The sequence below is a fragment of the Xiphophorus couchianus genome, chromosome 15 (assembly GCF_001444195.1).
Source record: "Xiphophorus couchianus chromosome 15, X_couchianus-1.0, whole genome shotgun sequence".
Classification (NCBI taxonomy): Eukaryota; Metazoa; Chordata; class Actinopteri; order Cyprinodontiformes; family Poeciliidae; genus Xiphophorus; species Xiphophorus couchianus.
Window position 1 is genome coordinate 20,618,049 of NC_040242.1, and position 15,116 is coordinate 20,633,164.

The window sequence follows — 15,116 nt, forward strand, 5'->3', positions numbered from 1 at the left end:
ATCCAGCCAAATCTTCTAGTATTTATGTTTTCTGTTAGCTTGGTTTGTAAGGGACAGGATTATACATGTTAAGTGCAATCTTAGCCAAACGTGGCATACATTAGTGTAATGTTCTTGGCCTGCGTTAACAATATGTGCAGGTAAATGTGGAAATCATTAAGCGAAGCAGCCTGAGCAGATGAGTCAGATTCAGCGGTTGTGTTTCAGTCCAAGGGTCCTGGAAGTGTTATAATAGCTCTGTGTATTCAGTGTGGAAATCTTTTATTCAGCGTTAAACCTGCGTATGAGCATCCTGTTATGAAACTATGTGCAGAAGGAGCATCTCTGGAACATTACATTTTTTGTCCAGTGGCCTGATCCCAATACATTAGCTTAAGTCCCAAACCCTTCCCCTTGTATTTTGTACCTTTGGTTTCGCCATACGCCCAACTGTGAGACTTATTGCATAGCTCCACAGCAATCCCAACACTTATAGACATGACTGTGGTACCTCTTGTCCTCCCATTATTATGACTTTTGGGGCCCGTTGACCCAACGCATGATGTAATTCCATAAGCCTGTCACCACTAATTTCCTCTTCATTTTTAATGACTCTAAGATTAATACCAGACCAACGCTGAGCCTCCGACATTTACAGGGTGTGGATTTTTTATTTTTTTTACTCCTCCCTCCCCCCACTAATTTGCTGTTAGAACAATTTTTCACTGTTTATAACTATTTATGGACATACAGAGACTGTTAATAAAGTCCACACAGGTGGAAGGAAACTGTACGAGATTTTTCCCCTTCTTTTCACCATTATTGGTTCTGTGTGGAGCCAAAAAAGCTGAACCCACCATTAAACATGCTATAATAACGACTTGTTTTCACACATAAGGGAGAAAGGATGGGGGCGGGGGAAAGAGTCACAGGTAAACGTACCCTGATTTGTCTGTGGATCATTTCTGCTCTGCATGTGCGGACAAACACACACCTGCACACACCCACAACTGTATACACACACACACACACACCCCGACACGCAGAGAACCACCTGTTGGCCCTTTCTTCCCCCCTATGATACTGTATCAGTTTGTTTTTGGTCGTCGAGGCTTAGCGGCTGCAGAGGGGGGTCAGATGTTGTGTAAAGTGGATGAGCTGTCAAAAGGAGAAAGGGGCACCGCTATTGTTTCAGTAGTCTGCTCCCCCCCGCCCCCATCTTAAAGCTGGCACCTTTGATCAGAAGAATTTCCCCCAGCAGAGCAGAGGGATGGAGAAAACTCCCGCTGCCCTCGTACCTTCTTCACTCGCCCTCATTTTGCAGCCTCGCAGTCCGTCCGCTGCGCTGGAGCAAACACAATGTGCGTCTTTGTGTGTCCGGAAGAGGCAGCGGCGCGTTCATGGGGAGTATTTCTGGGATCCATTTGTCAGAGCCTGCATTCATCATGGAGCCCCACTGTTGTCAGACCTGCTGCTTTCCCACCACGTCTCTATTACAGGCTGCTGGTACTCTAACAGACACTCAACACCAGGCCTGACACAAACAGTCTGACGTACGCACACTTGTCAGGAACGTGCACGCGCAAAATTCTGAGCGCTACTGTACGCCGTACAAAAGATGAATGAATACAAGAAAGTGATCCTGAGAGAGGCAGGAAGCTCAGCTCTACCTAGAGATGTTGGATTTAGGTAGCTGCTTGAATGTATTGGAGCACCGATACATCGGTCAGGTTTTTTTTTTGATTTGGGAGCTCAGCTATCGGCCGACACTTGCGTGACAAACCGATCTTGTCCACAGATCTTGTCTACAAGGTGTAGGCAATTATCGTGGCATTTTTCATTTATCTTGATAAGTTTCATATCATAAGACTTTTGATTTATTGTTGCCACAATAAGTTCCAGTTCATGATTTTTTTAAAAAGGACTAAAATATAACTTTTCTATTTTCTTCACTGTTTTTTTCCACAAGAGCATCAGTAAATATCAGTAAATTCGAATAATTTAAATGAAGTGTCCATATGCGGCTTAGTGATATAAATTACTCGTCTTAAAGTATATGATGTCCTGAAAAAGCGTATTTCAAACGGGGAGAGTTTTTCCAAGAGCAACATTGGGTTTGTGGAGCTATGAATTCTGTGTTGTGCCGTCACCTAAAAAAAAACAACACAGTTTCTTCCTAAGTCTATATTGCCCACCCCTATTATCCAGCTCGGCAAAGGTCTGAAAATCAGTCCTTTCTGATTTCTCTATACCAGGAGAGAGAGTTGACTGACAGGTCCTGTCTGTACAATTCGCGGTTACCAATAGTCACCCCACTGGTTCCAACTTAGGGACATTGTCACTATATTTAGTGACTTTTCAGATGAAAAAAAAAAAAAAAATCTCTATCAGCCAAAATTGGAGTCGGCAGATAGGTACTGACTCTTGATTGTTCTCTTCAGGTCCAAAGATTAAAACTTCAGTTATGTTTCTGTTTAGCTGGAGAAAGTTATAGCTCACTCACACTTTTTTGTTGTTGTTCTAAGCGTCTGTTTAGCACATGGATGGGTAACCTGGTGACATCATAATGTAGAGCTGTGTTTTATCTGCGTAGTTATGGTGGCTAATTTAATATTGAAATGCTTGCGGGAGCTTGTTGATATTAAATAGGAGGGATCCCAGGAGTGAACCTTGGGGTACTCCACATGTGACTTCTGTCAGACAGAAGTACTAGACCTTCTGTATCCCCAAACCTTGCCACCTTAGAAACACCAACTCCCATGGATTTTATTGAGATTTTACACGATAGAACACAAAGTAGTGCACAATTGTGTAAAATTAATCCGTATTTTCAACGTGTCTTTCTGTGTCGTGACTTGCGTTGTAAACTTGCACATCTTCAGTCTGTGACTGCTCACACATTATTTTTCTGACTTTATTTGATTTTTTTCTTGGGGTCGTCTCATTAGCTCGGACTGTGAAAATTCAAGACACAAGACGGGATACAAATCCTCCGAGAGAGACTTGAAACGAGTACTGTCAAGTGTGCATGTGTGTTGGAGGGCGAGACACGGAGAGAAGAAAGCAGCTGCAGAGGCCCTGGCTCTCGTCCCTCTGGCGCAGACCTCTCCACGGGGAGCAGGAAGGGCTCCAAGTGCCCTGAGCTCAACGCTCCCCGGAAACAGAGACATCCCATCTCCTACTCCACACAGGCACGCACATGCATAACCCAGATTACATGGATTAATGCATTATACGCAAACGGACCATATTAGAAGCTTATCTACTATTTTCTTTTAACTTTATTTAGACCAATTAGGTCATTTAGTTTATCAGTACTAACTGCGTAGTGGCTATGCTATAGAGAAATTGTAAAGCATGTTTTCTGAGAACTTTTTTGTTTCTTCTTCTTTTTTCACCCTTCTTGTACCCATCATATTGATGGGAACCAGGACAGCTCTTTTAGTTTTACCCAGGCCTGCCACCCTCTCAGCCCCCCCACAGGGACCCTCCAAAGAGCCCACTTGTCCTTCAGTGAGATGACACAGGATGAAGTCACTATGTTTGCCTTGGCGCCAGCAGCTTTATCTTCCAGCGCCAGTTTGCCAAGGCCCTTGTTCTCACAGCGGAGCGCTGTGCCCACTGCTCAGTGAGACGGACCAGGCTGTAAAACAAAGAGGTTCAACAGCGTAGGCAAGCTGAAAGAGCAGATCGGTTTTTCATTATTATTGTTTTTGCCATTATTTATTAGCTACAAGTCTTCTGCTTTGCATAGTGTTACTAAATCAATTTAGTTTTCGTTTTTTGAAATTTTGACAGAAATCTTCATCTTCTTTAGCTGAACATGTATCTGACTAGAGAGCCGTATTCAGATGTATCTTTAGTACATTGAAAAGAATTCAATTCACTTCAAAAATTAAGCTCAAAACATCCAAGTATCTTCAAAGAGTCATAGGGGATAATTATGGTGTAGGTGTCTCATGATTGTCATGACATGTTAACAGCTCAATTTCCGAGCACTGACAAAATAGCGACTAAATGGAACTTTGCGCCTCTAACGTTGAACTGTTTTGTGAAATGAGATATAGTCTTTAAAAGATTGCTAAGTGACCCTGTAATTAACCAGAAACCTGTGCTGTTCTGCAGATATCTAGCCTGACCATTGTCTTCCTGTGCAATTCTACTTGATTCTAATCTCACTTCACAGCTCTGTCTGGGCTTTTTGTCCCATTGATTTTTCCAGTAGAGTTCCTATGAACAATAACGTCAACTTTCTGCGAAGTTTTAGAATTGTAGTCAGTCAGTCTGTAGATTTAGCAGTGGCAGCAGAGGAAGCAAACAAAACTATTCAGTCCATGTTGGCCATGCTTCCAAATATTGAATTAACATTGACAGCCACTTTTCTCTTTGCAGTACGAGATGGTTATTTACAGCACAGATCATTTCTGGTCAGCTACGAATCGTTGGACTGGTGCATTACTTATGTCACGGCCAAATGTTAGCAATTGGGTAAAACCCCAACATTGCCCAATCCTCCAAGAAGCAATCGTTTCTCAACAACCGAGGGTCCAGGCGCTCTGTACAAAGCGTAGTCTGGTTGCTACCAGGTTAGCAGACATCTGAAATTAGCATTATTATATACTATTACATGTTAACAGATAGTAAATCAGCCAATTAGTGACTGAATTCATGGCCAATTAGTAGCCATGAATTCAGCTTGCAAAGCGTGCTGAATTCATAGCGTATAGCTGAAATGACGATTGCAGAGGTGTGCACGTTTATCCCACATAATCTTCTTTAGTTGTTTGGTGTGCTTGCATCTGGGCCAAATAAGACACCAGCAGGAATGAAAGCAGATGGTTGATATTAGAAATGTGTGTTGCAGTGCAGTTCTGTGATGCTTTAGGGATGAGACAAAGCTAATAACCACGCTGAAGTCCCTCCTGTTGACAAAAAATGAGGGTTTGATGGAAAACAGAGAAATGAACACATTGGAGCATCGTATTTAGTCAAAATGAGTTTCATCTGTGGATTTAAGTCTGGATCGTGAAGATCCTCTGAGACTGTGTTAAGTACTGCAGAGGGGCCTGAGTGTGAAGGAAGTTTGTTGATGGGCTGCTTACTTTGGCGACACTTAAGTGACACTTCCATCTACAGAGCCCTGAGTTTGCATTTCTAGAATCACAGAGGTTTTTCTTTTCTTTTTTTCCCTCCCTCCTCTTCCCCATACCCTCATCCATCCTTCTTTCTGGCATTGTCACCCCATCTTTCTCCCTCCACATCTGTACTTTTGACAGCCAAAACGTTTTAGGCACAGAGATGTTATCTCACACCTCCACTAATTTCAGCCACGGAAAAGAGAGAGAGAAAAAAGTCCAGATTTCCCTCCGAGACTCCTCCTGGAGAAATTTGACACACAGTTGCTATCTTCCAGGTTTGATCACAGTTTTCATTCAGCATCATGTTAACCTGTATTTACATTAGCTCTCTGCTGTTAGGTGTTCAACATTAAACTTTGCTTTCCTGCCTGTAAAGTTGAAAGCACCCTCACTTTAGACGACTGCACAGCTCACTAGTATTCTGCGAGTAACTGAAAGATTTTAAGCTACATCCCGATCTTTGGAGGAAGATGTGCGCAAACACTTTCATGTACATGGTGTGTTAGGAACGGCCTTTGAAGGGGAGCCATTCTTTAAAGGCTGCTCTCTTCCTGAAGAGCAAACGTTAACTTTGCTCCTCTCTCTTCGAATATTTCACACGCACAAAACATCTGTTTGTGAAATTCCTCCTACAGTGACCTTGAAGTCAATTCTCGGCCCCGCTTTTTTTCCCTCTTTCAGATCAAACCAAGAGTCTTTTGTAGCACCTTAAGATGTCCTTGTTCCGTTCTGAAGACCCTCCTCATTTACAGGCCTCTGCTTCCCTTCTACCACAGAAGAACTCTGTTCACTTCACTTAAATCGTTACTTTCTCGGTCCCCACCCCAGTCCTTGCCTTCAGACTTAAGAGTTTCGATCGAACTTCGTTGTTTTCCAGGCAAGGACGTTCCTCTGCTTTTGGAAAGGAGAGAAGAGTGAGAGATGGAGAGGATTTGGGGGATAAAGGCAGCGGGTGTCCTACGTTAAAGGAGGACAACAGAGCCTCTAAAACTTCTAACATCATGTGGAAACCTGAAGAAAAACAGACGTAATTAAAAGACTGAACCGAGCCATGAGTGTACATATTTTAATGCGCTAAAGCAACACTAGTGAAACAGCTGGCCGGTGTTTCTAATTTCCAAATGCTGGTTTGTTCATGTGCCAAGAAGGTTTTTTTTTTTTTTTTTTTTCGTTTTTTTTGCAAGTATTGATTCTGCATGCATTTGCAAAACCCTGTGGGGCTCTCAGTCTGGCTATAAAATAAGGTTTACAGTTTTTTTAATTACTATATGCCTTGAATTATAAATCACAGATGGTCAATTTTAAACAAAGCGTTAGTGGGTTGTTTTGGCCAGTGGAGTTGTCTACAGTGGGGGTTCTTGGATGAATGCTGGCCTTGGTGGGGCCCCTCTTTCTGTGCCTGGTCTGTAGTACACAAAATTGGGCTAATAGCAAGGAGAAAGGATGAGAAGTGACGGAAAAGGATTAATAATTTTTCTTTAAAAAGTAAAAGTCTCCTCTTTGTTACAAATAGATTAACTGCTCAGTAGGAAACCGTGTTCACATGGAACTGTTTTGTGTTCGACACCAAACTAATACGGTTGAGAGTTTGCGCCATCTTGTGAACAAAATGGACTCAAATTTTGAAGAGCATCTGAGACAGGATTTGATAATATTAAAACTTGTATAATATATCAATGAGGGAAAATAATAACTTTTGAAAAAATGGCTAAGGTACTGTGTTGAGCTATGTGAAAATACGGATTTGTCAAGGCAAGGAAGAAAAAGATGATGAGAGATGTCTTTGACTATGAAATCTTGACAGTACACGGAGTCTCACAAAATACACTCAGTACATCCAGATGTCTGGGAGCCTTCAGTCTTCTTGAAATGTCACACTATGGCAGTCTTTTAGCAACACAGTGCCTATAACAGACACTGTTGGTACTGCTTTGGATTACCGGTGTTGTGTTCAAGTCCTCACTAGGCTAGCCTCGGGTTTTTCCCCAAATTAATGTGTTTGACTCGAATGTCAGCCGTAGCTCAGAATCTGCCAGATCCGGAGGTCCATTTACAGAACATGTGGGCTGAATGGTGGTAGGAGGGGTATAACAGCTGTATAACTGCATCGCTAGTGATGAGCAGGAACCAAATCTGTTTGACGTGGAGCCAGCGTCGATCCCTGGTACCATTAACTCTGTTGCTAACAGTTCAGCACCACCATTTTCATTTAATTACCGCTTCTTCATCTGGGTACAGTAAGAGGAAGAGAAAATTAAGCGAGATACAGGAAGCAGGGGAAATTTCTCTTCAACATACAGTGCTGTGCTGTACTTTAAGCTCATTGCTTTGTGTTTTTCCAGTGTTTGCATGGGTATCTTCATTGAGCTGGCGAGCTTCTATGTCATCTGTAACAGTCACAGAGCTTCGGAGCATTTCAAGACATAGCACTGACGAATAAAAACAGAAGATACATGAAACAAGTGAAAGTAACTGACCTGAACTAAAACAGATCGTCAGGGAATCTTAGCGTCACCCTCCTCTCGACATTCTTCTTCCAGGTGTTGACTGACAGCTCAGAACATGCGTGTTTGGTTGACAGGTGAAAACCTTAGGCAAGAATGTGTGGAATTGCACATGGCTTTATTTTTGGCTAGCGTAATAAAACGAAGAAAAGCAAAACCCAGGGGAAATGGGAATAAACCAATAGAGTTAAAAACACCTTTCAAACTGGTCTGCTCTGGCTGAGACATAGATGTCTCCTCGGATTAGGTTCGAGAGGTTGCTAAGACACGTTTTGCAGTCATTTAGTAAAGCACAACACACATGTATGGACATCTATCACAGCTCTTGACACCCAAGCACCAGAGGCAACTTCCTACAGGGGGTCATACATCAGCAGCATCAAATATGCATCAAAACCTATGCCCCTATTATTTCCTGTCAAACAACCCACTGCCAGATTCTGGCTGCCATTGGCGCCAACAAAGGATGGCCCCCCAGTGGTCCTGTTAGAACCTTTACTGTTCAGAAACATGGATGTTTCTGATTTAAAAACTCCCTTTAGCCTAATGTCTCTAATGTGTGATTAAAAATAGGTGTCGATTGGGGAGGGGAATTACTCTTAGGAATATTTTTACTACACTACATTTTTTGTTTATGTTTTTTTGGAGCGAAAGTCTAGAGGGAGTTTGTTCAAGAGTCGAGTTGCTTCCACTGAAAAGGTCCAGTCACCCAAATGCTTCAGTCTTGTCCTTGGGACATCTGATAAATCAATAGATAAACAAATAAACTTATATCAAGATGTCAAGTTCACAGCTCCAACTTGAACTTATCCTCATGCATACATGGTCTACATTGGGGTTACATCTCTATGTATTTCTATCTTATAAGTTCTAATCTGTTTTATTCTTTTATTTCAGAGGCACGCCATCAGTAGCAGCGAAAGCTAAAGCCAAAATGACTGAACTGAGAGTTACACATGGAGGTAAAATCTAAATAACTTGTTCTTAAAGGGGCGGTATTATGTAAAATCAACCTTTTTGAACTTTACGTCTTGTTATGATGTTATTCCCTCATCAAACTCTTACCTGGATTTATTCATGCATGTTTCAGAAATGCTTTAATCTCCCAGGCAAGCATTCAGCTGTGCAAAACACCTGGGTGGACCTAGCCCCGCCTTCGAGGATGAAGCAACTCCTTGGAACTACAGTTTCCAAGCTTCCAAACCTCACATAGGCCATGTTACTGACATGTTGTGATGACTTTCTCAAGGCAGAGTTTCAGAAAGAGCAGGAGTTTTTTTTTTTAAGAGACAGAGGCCCAATTTCAGGAAGTTAAATTGCAAAGTCAAATTTGTTTTAAGACATATTTGATAGAACATAGTTACTTGATTGTGCTCTAAAATGGCACTGTGGGCTTTGAAAATACATAATACTGCCCCTTTAAGATCTACGTTTTGTGCTTTCTTATTTGATCATAACAAATAATTAAAGCATGTATTTTATCAGAGGAATGATGAAAGCTGAGAGGAAACCAGACGTCGGACTGAGGTCAGACTGGACTCCAGCGCGACTCTGAAGGTACAAACCGAGATAAGACTTTAAACTAAAACACCTGCATGTAGCCACTTTAAAGGGCATCACAGATAACCTTCAAAGAACGTCTTTATCTAAAGAGGCAGACTACACTCGCATGCATGTCGAACCGGAGCGCCGGGCGTCATTTGGATGCATTCCAAAGAAAATTCAAGCTTCCCAGGAAGATCACCTGTCAGCTAACCCAGAACATGTACAGATGTATGAGCCAGATGGTTGTGGTGCTAAATTAGGGCTTCCCCTCTGCATTTTATATGCAGTGAAACATTAACCTCGGCAGCATATAGGAAAGAGGAGAGGATTAAATGAAGCAGAGCCTAATGTCGTGGCTGGTAGCGAGAGTTTAGCAGGCGTCAGCTCCCGCTCGGCTTTCAGTCACTCCTCGGGCTCTTTGGCTCCTTCCGGACATGGTCAGGGGCCCGCAGCGCTAATCAGGTGAGAGATATCCATCCTCACAGCCGAGGTGTCGACGGGATTGGGTTTCAGAAACTCAGACACTCGGAAGCCAGTGCGAAGTGAGACATTCATGCTTGGTCTTTTTTTTTTCCTCACTTAAACGGCATCTTTTTTTATCGATACACCACTTTAACCTTTTCAATATTCCTTCCATTACTTTCATTAATATAATAACCAGATATTATTGCATTAGGGTTAGCTGCAATGCTCAAGGGGCTTCCAGGATTACCCACCCCCTTTCTTCATATATGTCTGTGCACATTAAGGCCCAGCATCTTAATGCTCTATTAGCTCTTTGCTCATGATTTTGCAAATCACACAAGTCAGATCATGTCTAACCTAACAGAACAAAACCTTCCAGAGGGTTTTACATTTTTTTTATTATTACTATTCCTCTCCCGTTTCTCTTTCTTCTCGCAGCTGTTTGATGTTTTACTGCCTTTTCTCTTCTCCTCTTTCCTCATTGAAAACAACAAGTTATCAGTTTTGGGGGTGCAAGCCTGCTCCGCGTTCTTCAGTTCAAAGACCGACAGTGAAAGGGAATTGATTGTTATTGTGAGGCGGAGCGGGGGTGAAATGATCTGAAAGCAAAATTGGAAAGCCGTTAGATTATTTCTGACATCTCCTGCCAGAGCCTTAAACGGTTCAGAGGCATTCTGTCCTCCTCTGCCCTCTCTCCCTCCCTTAAACTCTCGTCTTTTGCTCTTTTTTTTTTTTTCTTCTTCTTCTTTTCTGTCCACTAAACCTGTCACTTTGGTGAGTTGTGTGCAATCTTTTCGGGGGGCCGTTCTGCTTTCACCAGGGCCTCCATCCTTCCTGGTACAGTGCGCGTCCTTTGATGTAGTCCCTCCTTTAGTTCCATGTGGGTAACCCTCGGCCCTGCTCCACTGAAGTTGAGCTTCTGTAGTACTTTTTTTTTTTTTAACGCTGTGTTTAAACGTAGAGGATAAATAGCTAGAAGCTGGCGTTGCAGCTTAAATGCGTTTGTGTTTTATCTGCTGTCAGATGAAATGGAGGCGCAGTCCAACACGCTGAACCCTGTACAACCTATTACTACCAGGTTATTATTACTCCAGTCAACTACAAAGCGCTGCGTGGCTTAGGCTTTAACTGGCCTCGGGGCCAGCTGTGAACAAGCGCCTCACTACTGCAGATGATTACACTTGCTATATGAACTGTGTCCTAATTGTGGCGGACAGCTAAAATTAAAGCCAGGTACTGGCCTCCCGTCTTCCCAGCATTCCCTGAGATAAACCCAACTCCCCCGCTGAGCACAACCTGAATGCATTTTTAAACTTTGGCTCAACTGTTTTTTTGTTGTTGTTTTTTGTTTCTTTCCTTTTGGTATCGGAAGCCTTGGATGAACTGTAAAGATTATAATCCTGCGATTCTATGTGATAAGTCACAAAGCAGTGGACGGATGTGAGGTAAAATGACACATTAAAGGGGCAGCGTTATGGAAAACCGACTTACTTTTTTGAGTTTTTCATCACGTTTCTGGCGACCTGTCCAGGAATGTACCCAGCCACTCGCCCGGAAATGTCTCGCTGGACAAATGGGACATACATTTGTATTCAGCCTCCTTGAGTCTGTACTTTGTTGAGCCACGTCTTACTGCAGTTGCAGCAGCAAGTATTTTGTCTTTTACAAGCTCTGCAAATGTAGAGAATACAGCTGATGCTAAATTTATTAAGACTTGGGTCCATTAGGGTTTGGGAACAAGCAGGTTTTCGTCCTGGATCGTCGTTCATTTGTCTTCATCCATCATCCAGTCAACTCTGATTATCTTTCCTTTTTCTCCTGAAGATATGCGGTAGAGCATTAAAGTAGCTATTAAACTGAACTGAGAAGAAGCCAACATATCCAGTCAGTCATCTGTAATTACAGTAAGCTGATGTGTCAAGCCTGGGTGCGTCCCTTTCAAAGAGTTATGTGGTTGAGTGTCAGATAATTAAAGGCTGTTAACTATCTCTTCAAGAAAGGTTAATGAAAGCCATTATTTGTCTTTTAAAAGTACTATATATAGCTGATGTTATTCTTGCTACTTAATATTTTGCAATGTAATCACTAATGGCCCTTAGTCTTAAATGTGACTCAAATGTAGTTAGTATACTTTTTGTAATACAGTGGGCACCCAGAATTCGACGAATAACTAAATTCCATGAATACTTAACACCCTCTCTAAAAACATTTATAACTGAATATTTTAATAGTTCACATACCAAATATGCGTTAGAAACCATCGTAGCATGGGAGGTAACATCTACAGCAGGGGTGCCCAAACTTTTTGAGACCAAGATCTACTTTTTCTCTCACCAGTTGTCTGAGATTCTCCACATGACACGAAGACATAAAAATCGTAAATTAAACTCTATTGACTTATTTTATATGCGAATATACATCAGTTATAGCAGAAATAATAAAGTGATAGAAAACCTAATGCAGTTTCTTCCTCAGTGAGATTCTGACACTGGGAGGAGGTTACTGGTTTCTCAGTGAGAAGCTGGTTGCAAACCTGAGGCCAGCAGGTGTCAGTCAGTTATGGTAGATCTGAACTTTGGTTTGATGACGTCAATATGAGAAGCTACAGACTGATAGGAGGAACCAAAGAGCTCTGTAAAGGTAAAGGCAGAAGTTGGGATATTATTAATTTAATTTCACATAATTAAAGCGGTAGAAGCCATTTGTTTGTTAAAACTTAATGAAATACATTTGTCCTACTTGATGTTTGTTGTGAATGACGTAAACTCACAAACAAACGAGAGAATCAGTCCAGGTTTGTCGTTTATTGAACGTTCAGAAACTACAGCGGCTGTAATGAGCCACAGCAAAGGTAAACAAAGGTAAAATAACCTGAACAGGTGATCAACTCAAAACCACTCCTACCTTTTTACTTTCTATCTCTCTGTCGTTTAAGCACGCCCGTTGCCGTGGCAACCGCCTGCGCCCCATAAACCGAGCAGAGATTACGTTAAAAACATAACATTCAGTCCGTTACGATGTCAAGTTTCCAGGCTTGATATTTATTTCTCGATTATTAATCAGCCTCTCATGAACACAGCGGTGGTTGAGTAGGTCACTTAAATCCTTGCTCTGCTAGTCAGTCGGTCTTTGACTCGCCTTTTCTTTGTTAATGGGGCCGAAACGCACTGAATTGCGCAACACCTTGTTGAACAATAATTACTGAGATTATTAATTTTAACACGTTTTTTTGCGCAGTACTCCGATGTTGTTTTGATGCTGTCAGTAACTGGGAGTTCTTGAATCCAAGACCAGGTTTTTGCAGCGTTTGTCATGCCTGTCAGATTTGGCTAAGCAGGTCTAATTTTTGGCGAATAATGTAAAGGTATAAAAGCGAGTTGGGAAAAGTTAAGTTGTAATAAATCTTTGGCCAGACTTCTGCAGGCCGTTTGAACGTAATTTCATTTAAAAAATAATTTACTTGAATGTTAGCATTTTTAATCATTAATCTGTTCCTCGTTAGCTATATGGCGATTAATCCTTGTACTCTATTAGAGTTGCTTATATTCCGGTATTTTCGGTGACGCTACCGCTGGTTCAAGACACATCCAAGTTGTCTTGAATGTGTGACGAGGCGCGCGAGCGTTTTGTATGTCGGCTCGTGCCGCCGCCGTGGCATTGAGCGGGTTAAAACAGACCGTCCTATCAGTGCTGCTCGGAGCAGTCCCAGCCTCCGCCTTCTCCTCTTCTCCCCTCCGTCCCTCCGCTCGGAGGGGAGAAGCAGAGCACAGAGCCGGGGCCTGCGTGTGTGTGGCTGTTTGTCATTCTGGCAGGACACACTTCAATGAGAAACAGCCCCTCTCTGCTCGGGACTTGTTGCTGCCGTGTCGGGTTGTGTTGTTTGTTTAACTGCGCTCGCGGACATTTTAAATCAACCGGGCGTCTTTTTTCCCCCCCTTCCTCTTCTTCTTGTTTTTATTTCTGGTGTTTGCGAAGCGACGCCTGCTACGGAGCCCACAGGAGATAAGCAGCGCAAACACCCCGGGAGGCACGAAAGGATACGGTAGGATACGAGAAACCCTGGCCACTCATTACTATTTGCATTCGGTTTCTTCAGACTTCTGTGTTTCCTCCAGAGGAACACTGAACCAAAAATGTGCTCAGTTTGGTCCCTTTTGGGATCTTGGGTCTCCCTCATTGGGCGTCACTAGCAGCATATAAAAAAATAGCTAAACGTCTCACTATATTTTCTTTTCACACCATACTGCTAGATTTCCTTTATGGAAATTGCCCTTGATCTCTGATCTTATCCATCGGAGAATAATCCAACCTTACTGTAAATTTAGCTTGACTTACTTTGCACAAACTTAACAAACTATACTCACTCGACCATACACAGACACTCCTATTAATGACTTGCACGGATTTTGAGCTTGTCAGCTAAAATAAAAATATCAGTAATTGGACAAAAAACTAAGCTAAATCTGAACATTTTTCATTGATTTGTAATCAGCTAATCGCTTTAAACATTTGCCTTTGTTAAATTCATAAAAACCGGCTGTTTAACTCTGAGACTCAGCTCGTAGCCTTGAGCCAGCCGCTCCACTTGGTATGTTTAACAACCCAGCTGTGAGTAAGGGCCCTGAGGGGATCATATATGACTGAAAACCACTCCTGACAAACAGAAAGCTGTCAGAGAAAGCTGTATCTGAAAGCCATGCACAGCGGCTGTGCATGGAGGTGAGGGGGGGCAAGTGCCTCCTGTTGATGTTATTATTGTGAGGAGCAATGTTGTTATTAACAGTCTCTTGACTGATACCTGGTAATTGCTGCCTATTAGTTTTAATTAAAGGGAAGTGGGATGCTTTGCTTTGCCTTTATGCTGCTGCCCTAGGTCTCAGCATCTCTCTCACACACCCCGTAATCATAAAGTTGACATGAAAGACAGCAGAAGGAGCACTTTATCACCTTCGTTGTTCCAAACCAACTTGCACCGGGAATAATGTTACAAATTGGTGTTTTGGGCTCGTTTAATGTAGTGAAATAATTCCTCTGACTGTGTGTTTTTATTCAAGAAATGGCTGGTTTATGGAAAAAGTGGGGGCAATCAATACTTTGATATAGTAGTATATATCAATAATATTAATAATCTTTATTGTCATTATAGAAAGATTATTATCATTATAAAATCTGATCCCCATGTAAACCAACCTCAATTTGGGATTGGTTTATGTGGTTCATTTTATCTTTTTTTTTTCAAATCATAAAAACATGCTAGTAAGTTATATTTTCATGGATTTTAGCACAATAAATCTGGAAATCTGATGTTTTGTGGTCCATTTCTGGTTATCCATTTTGTAAATTTTTTTACCTGCTCATTATCTGTAAGAGCTAGAAAATAACGACATTCAATATATCTTTTCCAAAACCTCGCCCTCCAAGCCCACCTCTGACCCCACCAGACTCCCGTTCTCATATTTCGCCACTCGCTCACATTGAGGTGTCA

The 15,116-nt window shown here is 42.0% G+C and overlaps 1 protein-coding gene across 4 annotated transcripts in view; it reads left to right on the forward strand.

Annotated features, from left to right (window-relative positions):
- The window catches only part of disp1 (dispatched homolog 1 (Drosophila)), an 84,187-nt gene that overhangs the window by 39,741 nt on the left and 29,330 nt on the right, over positions 1 to 15,116 (forward strand). For 2 of the 4 annotated variants that reach the window (XM_028040050.1, XM_028040051.1), the window contains exons 4-6: positions 8,519 to 8,583; positions 9,107 to 9,178; positions 10,011 to 10,013. The gene's annotated coding sequence lies outside the window, so the exon portion shown is untranslated. Of the gene's footprint in view, positions 1 to 8,518; positions 8,584 to 9,091; positions 9,179 to 10,010; positions 10,014 to 13,374; positions 13,686 to 15,116 lie in introns of those variants that run through there. The other 2 variants (XM_028040052.1, XM_028040053.1) reach the window with 2 other exon arrangements.